This window comes from Otolemur garnettii, unplaced genomic scaffold, assembly GCF_000181295.1.
Source record: "Otolemur garnettii isolate 467f Iridium unplaced genomic scaffold, OtoGar3 scaffold00013, whole genome shotgun sequence".
Lineage (NCBI taxonomy): Eukaryota > Metazoa > Chordata > Mammalia > Primates > Galagidae > Otolemur > Otolemur garnettii.
The window spans coordinates 25,653,747-25,666,111 of NW_003852408.1; the positions used below are offsets into that span (position 1 = coordinate 25,653,747).

Below are 12,365 nucleotides of genomic sequence, written 5' to 3' on the forward strand. Positions count from 1 at the left end.
GAATGAGAAGAATGTATATTCTTGATCTTTAGGATGGAGTGTTCTATATGCGTCTATCAAGAACAGTCATTCTAGGGTCTCATTTAAGTTCCTTATACCTTTGTTTAATTTCTGTTTAGAGAATATATCTAGCTCTGTAAGAGGAGTATTAAAATCTCCTGTTATTATGGTGTATAGGATACCATATTGCTCAGACTGAGCGAGGACTGTTTCAAGAATCTGGGAGCATTTAAGTTGGGTGCATAAATATTTAAAATTGAAATGTCTTCTTGTTGTATTTTTCCCTTGACCAATACAAAGTGACCATCTTTGTCTTTTTTGACTTTAGTTGTTTTAAATCTACATGCATCTTGAAGATAAGATTGTAACGCCTCTTCTTCTGAATATTGTTTGCCTGAAAAATTGTCTTCCAACCCTTAACTCGGAGTTTTAATTTGTCTTTTGAAGCTAGGTGTGTTTCCTGCAGACAGCAAATGGATGGCTTGTGTTTTTTAATCCAATCAGCCAATCTATGCCTCTTCAGTGGGGAATTCAAGCCATTAACATTAATTGAGATAATTGATAAGTATGGTAGTATTCTATTCATCTTACTTTGTGAGAGTCCATTGCTTAGTTTTATCTTTTGCATCATTGTGGAAGTTAGGTCTGTCCTTTAATTTCTGAGTTCTTATTTTGCTGTTGATCCACTGTGATGGTCAGTGTGTAGAACGGGTTGAAGTAATTCCTGTGGAGCTGGTCTTGTTGTGGTGAATTTCCTCAATGTTTGCATATCAGTAAATGATTTCTCTGTCAATTTTAAAGCTAAGCTTAGCAGGATATAGAATTCTGGGTTGGAAATTGTTCTGTTTAAGTAGATTAAAGGTAGATGACCATTGTCTTCTGGCTTGGAAAGTTTCATTAGAGAAATCTGCATTCTCCCTGATGGATTTTCCCTTGTAGGTCAACTGATGCTTACTCCTAGCAGCTTGAAGAATCTTTTCTTTTGTCTTGACTTTGAACAGGTTCATCACAATGTGTCTTGGAGAAGTTCAGTTAGAGTTAGAGCGACATGGGGGTCTGATATCCTTCTGAGTGTGTCAGAATCTTTGGTGATATTTGGGAAATTTTCATTTATAATATTCTCTAGTATGGCTTCCATTCACCTGGGGCATTCTTCTTCCCCTTCTGGGATACCTATAACTTGTATGTTTGAATGCTTCATAAAAGTGCCATAATTATATCAGTGAACATTCTGGTTTCTCTCTTTTCTTCTCTGCCTCTTTAACCATCTGAGTTATCTCAAGACCTTTGTCCTCTACCTCTGAGATTCTTTCTTCTGCATGGTCTAATCTGTTGTCGATACTTTCTATTGCATCTTTAAGTTCCCTAATTGACTTCTTCAGTTCCTTCAGCTCTGCTATATTTTTTCTATATTCTCCATATTGTTCATATCATTCATCTCTTATTTGATTCTGGTTGTGGATTTCCTTTTGGTTATTTTCCACTTTATCAGCAGTTTCCTTCATTGTTTCCATTATTTCCTTCATTGTTTTCATCATCTGTATTCTAAATTCCCTTTCTGTCATTTCTAACATTTCTTTATAGGTGGAATCCTCTACAGTAGCTACCTCATGGTCCTTTGGGGTGGTTTTCTGGACTGGTTTTTCATGTTGCCAGGAGTTTTCTGCTGATTCTTCCTTATGAATGATTTCTTTTATCTGTTTCCTTGCCCTAATTTTCCTTTCACTTCCTCTTGCTCTTTAAGTTGCTGTGCCACTGGACTAGGGTTTTGATGAGTCTTTTTGGTACAGGACCAGAAGGATGACAAGATTGAAGAGCAAGAAGGGAAAAAAGATTTAAAAAAAAAGAAAGAAGAAAATGGAGAGGGGGTGAGTAAAAGGGAATAACAACAAAAAGAAGAGAGGCACAGAAAGAGGGAGACTAGAGCAATGTAGTTGTACAGTAGGGTTCTTTGACCCAACGTTAAATATCCCCAACCTCGGGGGTGCCAGGTTGGGTGGTTCCCTAGAGGTCAGCAGCTCTTTGCCAGCCTGTTCAGATACAGTACCCTACCTCCACCAAGTAGAGAGGAAAGACAAAAATGCTATAAATCAAACCAAAACAAGCCAACAGAAAACTTTTGTGGGATAAAATAGGGGAAAAGTCAAATAATAGGGATAGAAACACTAGCGAGAATGAAGTTCTAATTGTTAAAATAGGGCAACAATGGAAAATTATATTTAAACTAGAAAAATGAAGAAAGAAAAAAAAACAAAAACAAAAATAAAGCAGTTTCTATATCTTGCTGGATATTGTCTGGGCAACAGGTGATCTTCTGGGATATAAGATATTAATCACAATGCTGATACAGCTATACAAGATGGAGACTGTAGGCCTCTGCTGATTTCTCAAACCCCGCAGGGTGGTGATCCTAAATCTCTCCTCAACCCACTTAAAAGTCACTTTAAACTGTTAACCTTGGGTAAGCAGAAGCTTTCCCAGGAAAGCACTTGTTGCTGGGATCACTCTTGAAGTGGCTGCCTGCTTACCCAGTGTGCCAAAACTGGTCTCACTCTATGCCCCTGAGGGCCAAGGCTGTAAGGCATCTCAGTCCCTGCCTTCAGGCTGCTCAGTCACTAGATTACTTGCCCAAGGTCTTCCACCGGATCCTCATTCTGCGACCCTCAGGGCAGAGCTTGCTAGGGCAGTTCTCCCACAGTGGCTCCGTGCTACCCACAGCCAACACTATCAGCTCTGTTTGGGTCAACATCACAGTCCAGGCCCTAGACAACCCTTTACATCCTCTGCACTCTTGCCCAAGTTCTCCCAAGGTAGTTCAACTGAGTGCCAAGTATGAAAAACAAACAAACAAACAAAAAAACCCCCCAAAAGTCCCCCCAAAACAAACCAAAAACAGCTGATAGGTAAGGCCTTTCCAGTTTGCAATCTCACTGCTGCTGTACTTACAGCTGCCAATGAGATTAGATTGAATGAACACACGCAGCCACTTGCCAGTTCTCCACTGCTTTTGTCCTCCTCATGGGGTCCAAAAGTCCCTCACTGACTCCCTGTGTCCCCAAAGGGATATTTCTGGGCAGAACCCACCAGCCAGAGATACCTGAAGTCTTCTCTCCCTGGTATCACCATGCCCAGTTGCAAGGAAGCTGTTACTCAGCTGCCATCTTGCTCCTCTGACAGCCAGCTTTCTTATTGTATGAGAAATATATAGTTAAATATAAGGAAAAGGGGAAGAGGCTAGAATGAACTCTGTGGTGTTGGATTGGAAGTGGCAGTTGTCTTAGTCCATATATAAATGTTTATCTAGATTTACATCAGCTCCACATTCTGTCCATTGAGAGGATCTACAAGCAATGACATCCAAGTCCTGAGTACTCCTAGAGCCCAGACCTTGGTCTCTGAATAGGATTCTGCAATAACGAATCAATTCTGCTTGGAAAAGTAGTTGATTCCTGGACTGTGGCAGGGAAAATATGAGATAAGCTTATAGCAACTCACAGTGCCAAAAAGTAAGAAAGTTCTCAAGAAAAGTCTGGATAAGTTAAAGGGAAAGAATAGGTCCCTAAAAAAGCTCCCAATACTCAAAACTGGAATGATTTGAGGAAAAAGCTAAATAATGATAGGAGTGGATTATAGCAGATAGACTGAAATAAATATCCATGAGTTTATAATGATATAAATAACCAAATACATAAATTCATAGGAGGAGAAAGGACAGCTCTTCCTTAGAGAACAATACTAATTGATGAAGGAGACAGGAAATCACCACTGAAACACAGTAGTAGGAACTGCTGCTGGTAAGCACCAACGTCTGAGGCGACACAGTACATTTGCATAGTCTCCAAATATCTTCTCCAAGATATTTATTCATTACAAGTGGAAAGGGAGTAACTTGATAGTGAAGAAACCCAGCAGACATGCCTTAATGAATGACTGAGGGTAACATCACCAGTTGTAAGACATATTGGTATCATGTGTCCCCTACAGTATTTTAGCCCAAAATGCATAACCTCAATCTAACCGTAAGTCATCAGAACACTCCAAATTGAAGGACATTTTACAAAATAACTGATCACTACATTTCAAAGTGTTAAGGTCATGAAAGGAAATGAAAGACAGAGAACTGTTCAGAGCACAGGACACCAAAGACACATAGCAAACAATGCAAGGTGGGATCCTGGATTTGAACTGGTGAAATTCCAATCAGCTTCTAGGTGAGTTAATAGTTTTGTTCCAATGTTAATTTCTTAGTTTGGATCCTTGTGCCATAGTTATCCACTATCTTAACATTAGGGGGAGTTGAGTGAAATGTACATGGGAACTATACTATTTATTGCTACTTTTCCATTAATTTAAAATTTAAAAGTTTTAAAACAAAAAGAAGAAAAAGGAGAAGGTGAGGGAAAATTAGGGAAGGTCGAAGTAGGAAATACGGAATCACGTTTGTTCTGCCTTCTGCATCCCTACTATTTCTTACTGGATGTTGTATGAAACCTCCCTCCCACCCATCAACCTCAGGCTTCCCCCAAACAAGAATAAACACCTTGTCTACTTGTTTCTGAGATCATCAGAAATAGGCTCATTACATTAACTGCCTTCCCAATACATGCCGCTCCCCACTGGCATTTTCTGGTTGAGAATTCACTAGATTCAAAAGAAGACATGAAACCAAAGCATAAGATGGGAAGACTGGCATTAATGCAGCACAGAGGGTTCACCTAAAACAGTACAAAGGGGAGAAGAGGAGAAGCAGAAATAGGTAAAATAGAGACAAATTATTTAATGTATGCAAGCCATAAATATACAATGCCTTCCAATCTTCCAAAGCATTGGAATTATACCTTTGAGCATAGGCCTTTAAGGAAGTTACTACTAAAGGCCATCTGTAACTAGCAGATCTCCTATGGAACATTTGATTTAGACAAGCAAGGACTGAAGAAGAACAATGTGAACAGCACTTGTCATTCGGACAAAAATTGGAATGCTCTGAGAACAATGTACCATAGGCAAATAAATTTCCATGTGTATTTTTTAAAGTAAAGGACTCAAATACTTACTAAGTAAATCATTGCAGGGATATAAGATGCCCCCCCTATTTTATTTTATTTTATTTTGCGAATTTCTAGTACATATCGTACATAATAAGCAGAGAATCAGCCACATTTTACTATGGAGTGTAGGATAATACAGAAGTCATTAGTGAAACTGTATTTTTAAAGTACAATATAAAATAATAGTATCTTCTCTTTTCCAGTATACCTGTGAAAACCCCAGTCTGTGTTTGCTTTAACAACAAAAAAAAAGAAATGTAAAAATAATAGTAGACTTGACCAAAATCATGGAACTTGGGTACTTGTGAATTCATCCCTACAGATTCAGCATGCATGCATAGATTTCACTTAGTAACGTTTGTCAAATGCCCAGGTTCACTGGAGCCCAATCCCGTGAAGCTACGGGAGGAGGGTTCTGTCTGTCAATACAGCATCCATAAATCAGAATCGTGTATTTGTTCACCTCTAACAGTTTTGGTGGTGGCAGGGATTTGAAGCAAAACCAGAGGCAGTTCAGTGAATTTGCAGTGAACCAGCTGAAATATGGAGCCTTTGAGAATGACCGTTGCTCATATGCTTCAAATTCACTACAATTTTTCAATCAAAGTCTACGAGAATCAGTACTTAGCGCTCTCAAAACTCCCCTCCGTATTTTTTCTTGGAAGTTCTTTCATGGCTTCCTGCTTCAAGACTTTGCAGGAATCCACTGTTCACCCCTAACTAGAGTCTATCTGCAGCTGCTTTCAAAGTACCCAGAGACAATTCTTTTCTCCTTTTTCCCCCCCTTATCATGTCTTTTTTCTACTAACTTCCAGCCTTGACAGTCCTCTACTGCTGCACTCCCGAGAAGCCACACCTGGGTGAGCTCTGCCAGGAGAACACCCAGCGTGGAGCTCCCATGCGGCTTTTCTATCCTGAATGTGAAGAGCTCAGTCTTAGGCCTTCTTGAGCATTATAAAAATAAAGAAAAATGATCCTTACTGGAAACCTTCTTCCTTTTGTCCTTCTACTTCTCTTCCCCGTAGGGAGGTGGCGGACACCAGATCCCCAGTACCTGGGCCTGCAATGGGCTCGAATCCCTTTGTCCAGACTGCCTATCTGGGGCACTAAGATATGAGGTTTACACTGGTTGATCGATGTATACACTGTACTGTGAATCAATCGCAACGCATTCTCTCTTCCTAGCTCCTCCATTATATTTATTTATTTATTTATTTATTTATTTATTTTTGAGATAGAGTCTTACTTTGTCTCCTTTAGTAGAGTGCTGTGCATCATAGCCCACAGCAACCTCAAACTCTTGGGCTCAAGTAATTCTCTTGCTTCAGCCTCTCAAGTAGCTGGGCCTACAGGCCCACCACAATGCTTGGCTATTTTTTAGAGATGGGGGTCTCACTCTTGCTCAGGCTGGTCTCGAATCAGTGGGCTCAGGCAATCCACCAGCCTTGCCCTCCTGGAGTGCTAGAATTATTGGTGTGAGCCACCACACCCTGTCCAGCTCTTACATTTTAAATCCGTTACAACTGCCAGAGGGTGGTGGGCTCTGCTGCCCCAGCAAAGGATTTTAGATGTCTGCCCATAGGTATATGTTGTTTTTTCGGGGGTGTGGGGGTGAGAGTGATGATTATGATAAGGATATATTTTAACCCTACAATTGTATCATACCATTGTGATGTTTGATCTTGATATCAAAACTGACTTCGACAGACTCAAAGTTCTGTTGGCTCTCATAGCATTTGTAAAAGACATGAGCCAAAAGACCCCACTTGGCTGCTGGAGTTGGTGGAGTAGGACAAGTCTCTAGGACCCTGTGGCCTTCAGCAAGATTAGGGACTTGGAGTCCCTTCCCTCTGAAGATAGGATTGGGGATTCCTCCTATCCCACCCTCACTTCCGGCATCCACGTCTGATGAGCCAGTTCCTGACCCAGCAACTATATTCATGAGGAGCTGATTTGAAAATGATTCCAAGGCCATTCACACTTTGAATCAGAATTTCCAGAGTCAGAATCTGGATTTTCACCAGGGACCTCAGTGGACACCTAGTTCAGGTGAGTACCAGAAATGATGACCCACCCACTCTTCCTAACTCCAAAAGTGCATTTCGTTCCCCTTCACAAACTTTTCCTCCAACTTGCTAACTGAAACGTGGCTTTGCTGGTGGTCCTTACACGTGGGAGATGTGTATTTTCCCATTTCACTCTTACAGAGTTCTTACCTCACAGACTTGTGAAATGTATAAAACAGGTCCAGCACATCATTTAGTGCTCAAATATTAGCTCTTATTATCATTTCTGGGTCTAGAGTTGATTCTACTATTTTTCTTTTCTCACTTTGCTGTTTAAAGAGCTTGTTCTTCCAGTCTGGCATTAATGCGGCAGAGGCTTGCCTCCGACATCAAGTTCATTAAAAAGCAACACAAGTATTATTTTTCTGAAGCCACCTACTTTCTTTGTCTTGTAGCTATTCCACCAGACCGTCCACCACACTGACTTTGCTGTAGCCACCTAGCTCCAAACTCCAATTCACTTTCTCCTGCCTCAGGATTGCTCAGGAATAATTTTGTATTTTTTTCCACAGCTGTCATTTGCATTTTCCACGGCAGTGATTCCAGATTTTACACTGCTATCAAACTGCAGGTTCAGGAGCACCTCCGTCTCGGAGGCATGAAGTCAGTACCTGAACATGTCAGCCCTCTACGGCAATGACTAAAGCTCGTCTTCTGTCCCTCACCAGCTTCTCCCCAGTTCTCAGACACTGACGCAGCCCCAGGTCCATCCCTCCTTCCTGAGAAAGGTAATGGATTGCTCCCTTAGCCTCTGTCGCCCAACCTACCATGTCCTAGAAGGGATGTACCGCTTGTGTCTCTCTTTCCCCAGCACCTTTGTACTCTCCGACCCACTACTCAGTGAGGGGAGGCCCAACATGGGTTGGGGCATCTGCCTGCTTTGATCCCCAGCCGTCTCTGAATTACCTGGTGGACTTCCATATTCCTCAGTCCTCCAGACCTGTTTCCTCATCTGTGAACTGGAGGAAATCATAGAAAATACATCACAGGATTGTGGAAAGTTAAATGAGATAATCTATGCTTGGAACAGCACCTGGCACGCAGAAAACAGTAAGTGGTTATTATAAATGTCTGGGTGTAACACCAGCACTTTCTCAGACTCCACTTGCTGGGCTCATTGGTGACTTCTGTGGTCTGTGTTCGGATCCCACTCTTGGTCATTTTGCTGTGGTCAAGCACCGTCTAGCATTCAGTGCTTCTTGAGACATTGCCAGCAGGACGAGGGTGGCTTCGTTTCTGTCTCTTTCTTCTTAATGTTTAAAACGGCTTGTTTTTCCCCCTCCATTTTAATCTACTACTTAAAAACAGGACGGTCCCAGTAGTGTGTCCCAAGACTGCTCAAATTCAAGTACAAGCAGAAAATATCTGATTCCTTACGCCTCTTCTTCCTTCTTCCCTGCTCGCTGCAGCACCGAGCCAACCTCCTAAATTACAGACTTAGGGGTTCTCTCTTTTTCTCTCAATTCCTTCCTGCTGCCAGAGTCTTCTAGCAGCCCCTTGCTTTCCTGTCTTTGGCATTTCTCAAATGTCTCCTACTGACTCAAAGCCTTGCCACAAATCTCTTCTACCACAGTCCATTTTCCACACATTCCTCAGCATGTGGTGTCTGCAAATTTTATAAATGTGTATGGATATTTAAACCTTGCTGAGAGGCCTCTGTTGGCTCCCTGTGGCCTCTGACATCAAGTTCAAACCCTTTACCCTGAAATGAAAGGCATACCCCAACCCTTCCCCAACTTACTTCTTAAGCTTTATTTCCTGTTATTCTTTTAGTAAATCAATAAATGAGTAGTGAATACATGGGGCGCTCATCTCTAAAGTTATGTGGAATCAGGAACTATACTACCTCTGTGTTCTTCACGTTGTATCTCACAGGTCTTCTCAGTGTTAAATAACATGAACATGGGACTAAGAGAAGTTTCATTTTGGGGGAGATGTGTTCTGGTACCACTAGATAAGACAAGTAATTAATAATACTTGACATTGACAATGATTGTAAGTGTAATACCAGAGAACTAAGAGAAGAGGAACGTGGAGAACCTGTTTAGCTATGTAAAAGTATCCCTAATTACTTTATGAGTCACCTATGTCAACATCTATTATTTATGTCTAATTATCATAAAGGACTATTAGAATTTTGCATATCATTAAGTGTATCCCATTAATTTAAACTCTTTGATTATGAAACTAACTGACTGATTATATATGCTCAGTTTTCACTATGTTTTATACTCTTCCATGGTGGCAGGTCTAACCCTTGAAAAACTGGAAGGAATTCTGCTCTGAAAACTTTCTGTCTTTTCTTGGTTTGACTATTTCTATTGTTATGCTCTTAATACGGTTTCTTTATTTCTACATATAAAACTCTATCACGCTAAGGAAAACTAATTAAATTCTGTTGTTTCTACTTGGAACATTATACAGCCATTAAAACGATGGTTGTACTCCCAAATCACTGCAAGAAAAGCAGACTTTAACAAGGTTGAAAATTGGTGATCATATATTAAATAGAAACATAAGATTTACATAAACCAGGTAAAATATGTAGAACAAAAGGCTGAAGGAAACGTACAAGAATTAAAGTGGTTGTATTATAATTATGGAATTAGGAGGAAGAGGATATCATTTCTCTTTTTTTAATTTCCCCCAATTTCCTATCATGTAGTTACATTAATTTTAAATTAAGGAATAATAAAAGCCCAGATACTGTCCTCTTTCTCTTTTGCCTCTGATCTCTGCTTCGGCCTCCTAGCCTTCTCGTCTCATTTCTCCCCACCATTAAGACTCCCAGGAAGATCACTGCTGATGGATGTCCTGGCTTTTCATCTGAAAATGCTCAGTAAATAGGAAGGGAAAAGTTTATAGAAGACAGAGTAAGAAAACAGGACGCTAAAAACAGACCTCCTCAATGGGTTTAATGCTGCAAGGATCTGCTATGAGTAAAGATTACAGCTTTTTAGTATTCGGAAATGATCATCTCGTTACATAATCCTATGAGGACAGGGCAAGGGGGAAGGCACCCCTGAATGAGGGCAGCCTCTGCTGGGGAGTCACTGGGTTTCAACAAGCCATCAGTTCAGGAGAATCATCAGTGTACTCAAGGGCTGGACATGGTCTCTTCCCTCAGCATAGAAGTATCAAGTATAACCGAGGGTGAGAAATATTGCCATGAATTAACATTTTCTTCTCTTTGATATACCTTTACATTTTAGCAAAACTTCAACTGGAGCTTCAGTTGGTTGATTTATCTCAATTTCTTTCTCCTTCTACTTGGGATAGTTTGGACCGTTGTGCTGAATCTCTTTGAACTCTAATAGTTTCTCCCTTGCTTCTGGTTAAAGGCAGGAAGAGGCACTAGTAGAAACACAGCAGAAAGGTACATCATAACCTACCCCTGTGGTGCAAAGTGCTATACCTTCTCTATAAAATATTCCACAATTTTAGGAATCATTCTTCTGTTTCTCAATTCACAGGTAGTTAGTGGCTATATCTCAGACAAGAACAATGGAGAGAGCTAGTGTTCTGGCTGACTCTTCTCTTGCTTCTGAAATGTTACGGGACTGAGGTGTTATTTTCATCTTGTTAGTCTCCCTGGAGAATCTGAGAAAAACATCCTGGTCTAGCATCTTGGACTATATTCCAGTATCTAGAACAACCATCTGTCTCTCCATGTCACACAGCAACTGGGTTCCTCTAACAAAGGGTTTCACTCCGAAAGAAAAACAAATAAAAGCAATCCTCTAGATTTTTTAACATTCAAAGTTTCATTTTGAGGCAGAAAAAAATGTTGTTTTTTTTTAAAAAAACCTATTTAAATTTAAGCCAGTGTGGTAAGAAATAAATACTGAGTTATTCAATGTGCAAAAATATGAGACAGGGGAGAGGACTTTATGGAACCCAATTCTTTCCTCATTTTTCTCCATATTCCTCATTTCTAATTCCTTACCTTTGAGATTTATTCATATTTGAAAATAGGTCTGAAAATTAAATGACTGGGATGTGAATAGATATTTCTTCAAAGAAGACACACCAATTTCCAATCAGCCCAAGAAAAAAATTTTTCAAAATCATTAGTCACTAGGGAATTTCAAATCAAAACAAGCAGATACCAAGCACTCCACATGTATTAGAATGGCTACGTGTGCTAATCAGAGACAAGTAGATAATAACACGTGTTGGTGAGGAGGTGGAGGAATCAGAGCCTGAATGCCCTGCTGGTGGAAAAGTAAACAGGTGTAGTCACTTTGGATAACTGTCTTGCAATTTTTCCAAATGTTAAACACTGAGTTACTAAACAACCCAGCAATTACACTCTTAGGTCTATAGCCAAGAAAATAAAAACATATACTCACAAAAAAATACATGAATATTAACATAATTAATATTCACAATACAGAAAAAGTGGTAACAACTCAAATGTCTGTCAGTTGATGTGGCATTTATGCATACGATACATTAAAAGGTGATGAAGTACAGATACACGCTACAACATACATGGGCCTTGAACATACCACAGTAAGTGAAATAAGCCAGAGTACCACGTGGCGTGTCATTTCATTTATATTAAATAATGGAATAAGAAACTATAGAGACAGGAAGTAGATTAGTGGTTGTCTGGGGCTGCGGGAGGCGCCGGGAGGCATGGGAGGTGACTGCTAAAAGGGTACATAATTTCTTTGGGGGGGTGATAAAATATCATGAAATTAATTGCAGTGAGGGTTCCACAATTCTGTGACTATACTAAAAGACAAAAAACTGTAGACTTTCAATGGATGAATTCAATGGCATGTGATTATATCTAAATAAAATGCCCCATCCCCCACATTAAATGACCGGGTTACAGTGATGTTTAACCTTTTGAGAAGATGATCTCCAGCATCTGCAAAGGAAACTTCAGATGCTGATGCTCTGACTACAGGTTATTTTTTCCAGTATAACCTGAAGTATACGAATATATACAAGTTGGAAAACTCTCCAGCATCTGATGCCAATACCTTAATTTCATGTCACTTCAGTGAATAATCAATAAACATAAACACTGGCCATGGTATCACCATGGATGGCTCAAAACTTGGAAGGATCTGTCCCCCTGCTGTATTGAGTAAATGTAACCACTGGAGAAAGTAGGCCCCATCCAGAACAAGTTTCACTGCGTGTGGTAATTTATATTACTTTACCATAGAGATATGTTAAAATTTACAATGCCAGGTTCAAGGCTTAACTATTTGCCTCTTCACTGATATTTTTTAAA

General features: G+C 40.1%; 1 protein-coding gene across 1 annotated transcript in view; it reads right to left on the bottom strand.

Annotated features, from left to right (window-relative positions):
- Positions 1–12,365, bottom strand: part of LOC111723592 (partitioning defective 3 homolog B-like) — a 174,325-nt gene that overhangs the window by 161,541 nt on the left and 419 nt on the right. The gene's annotated exons all lie outside the window — the stretch shown is intronic.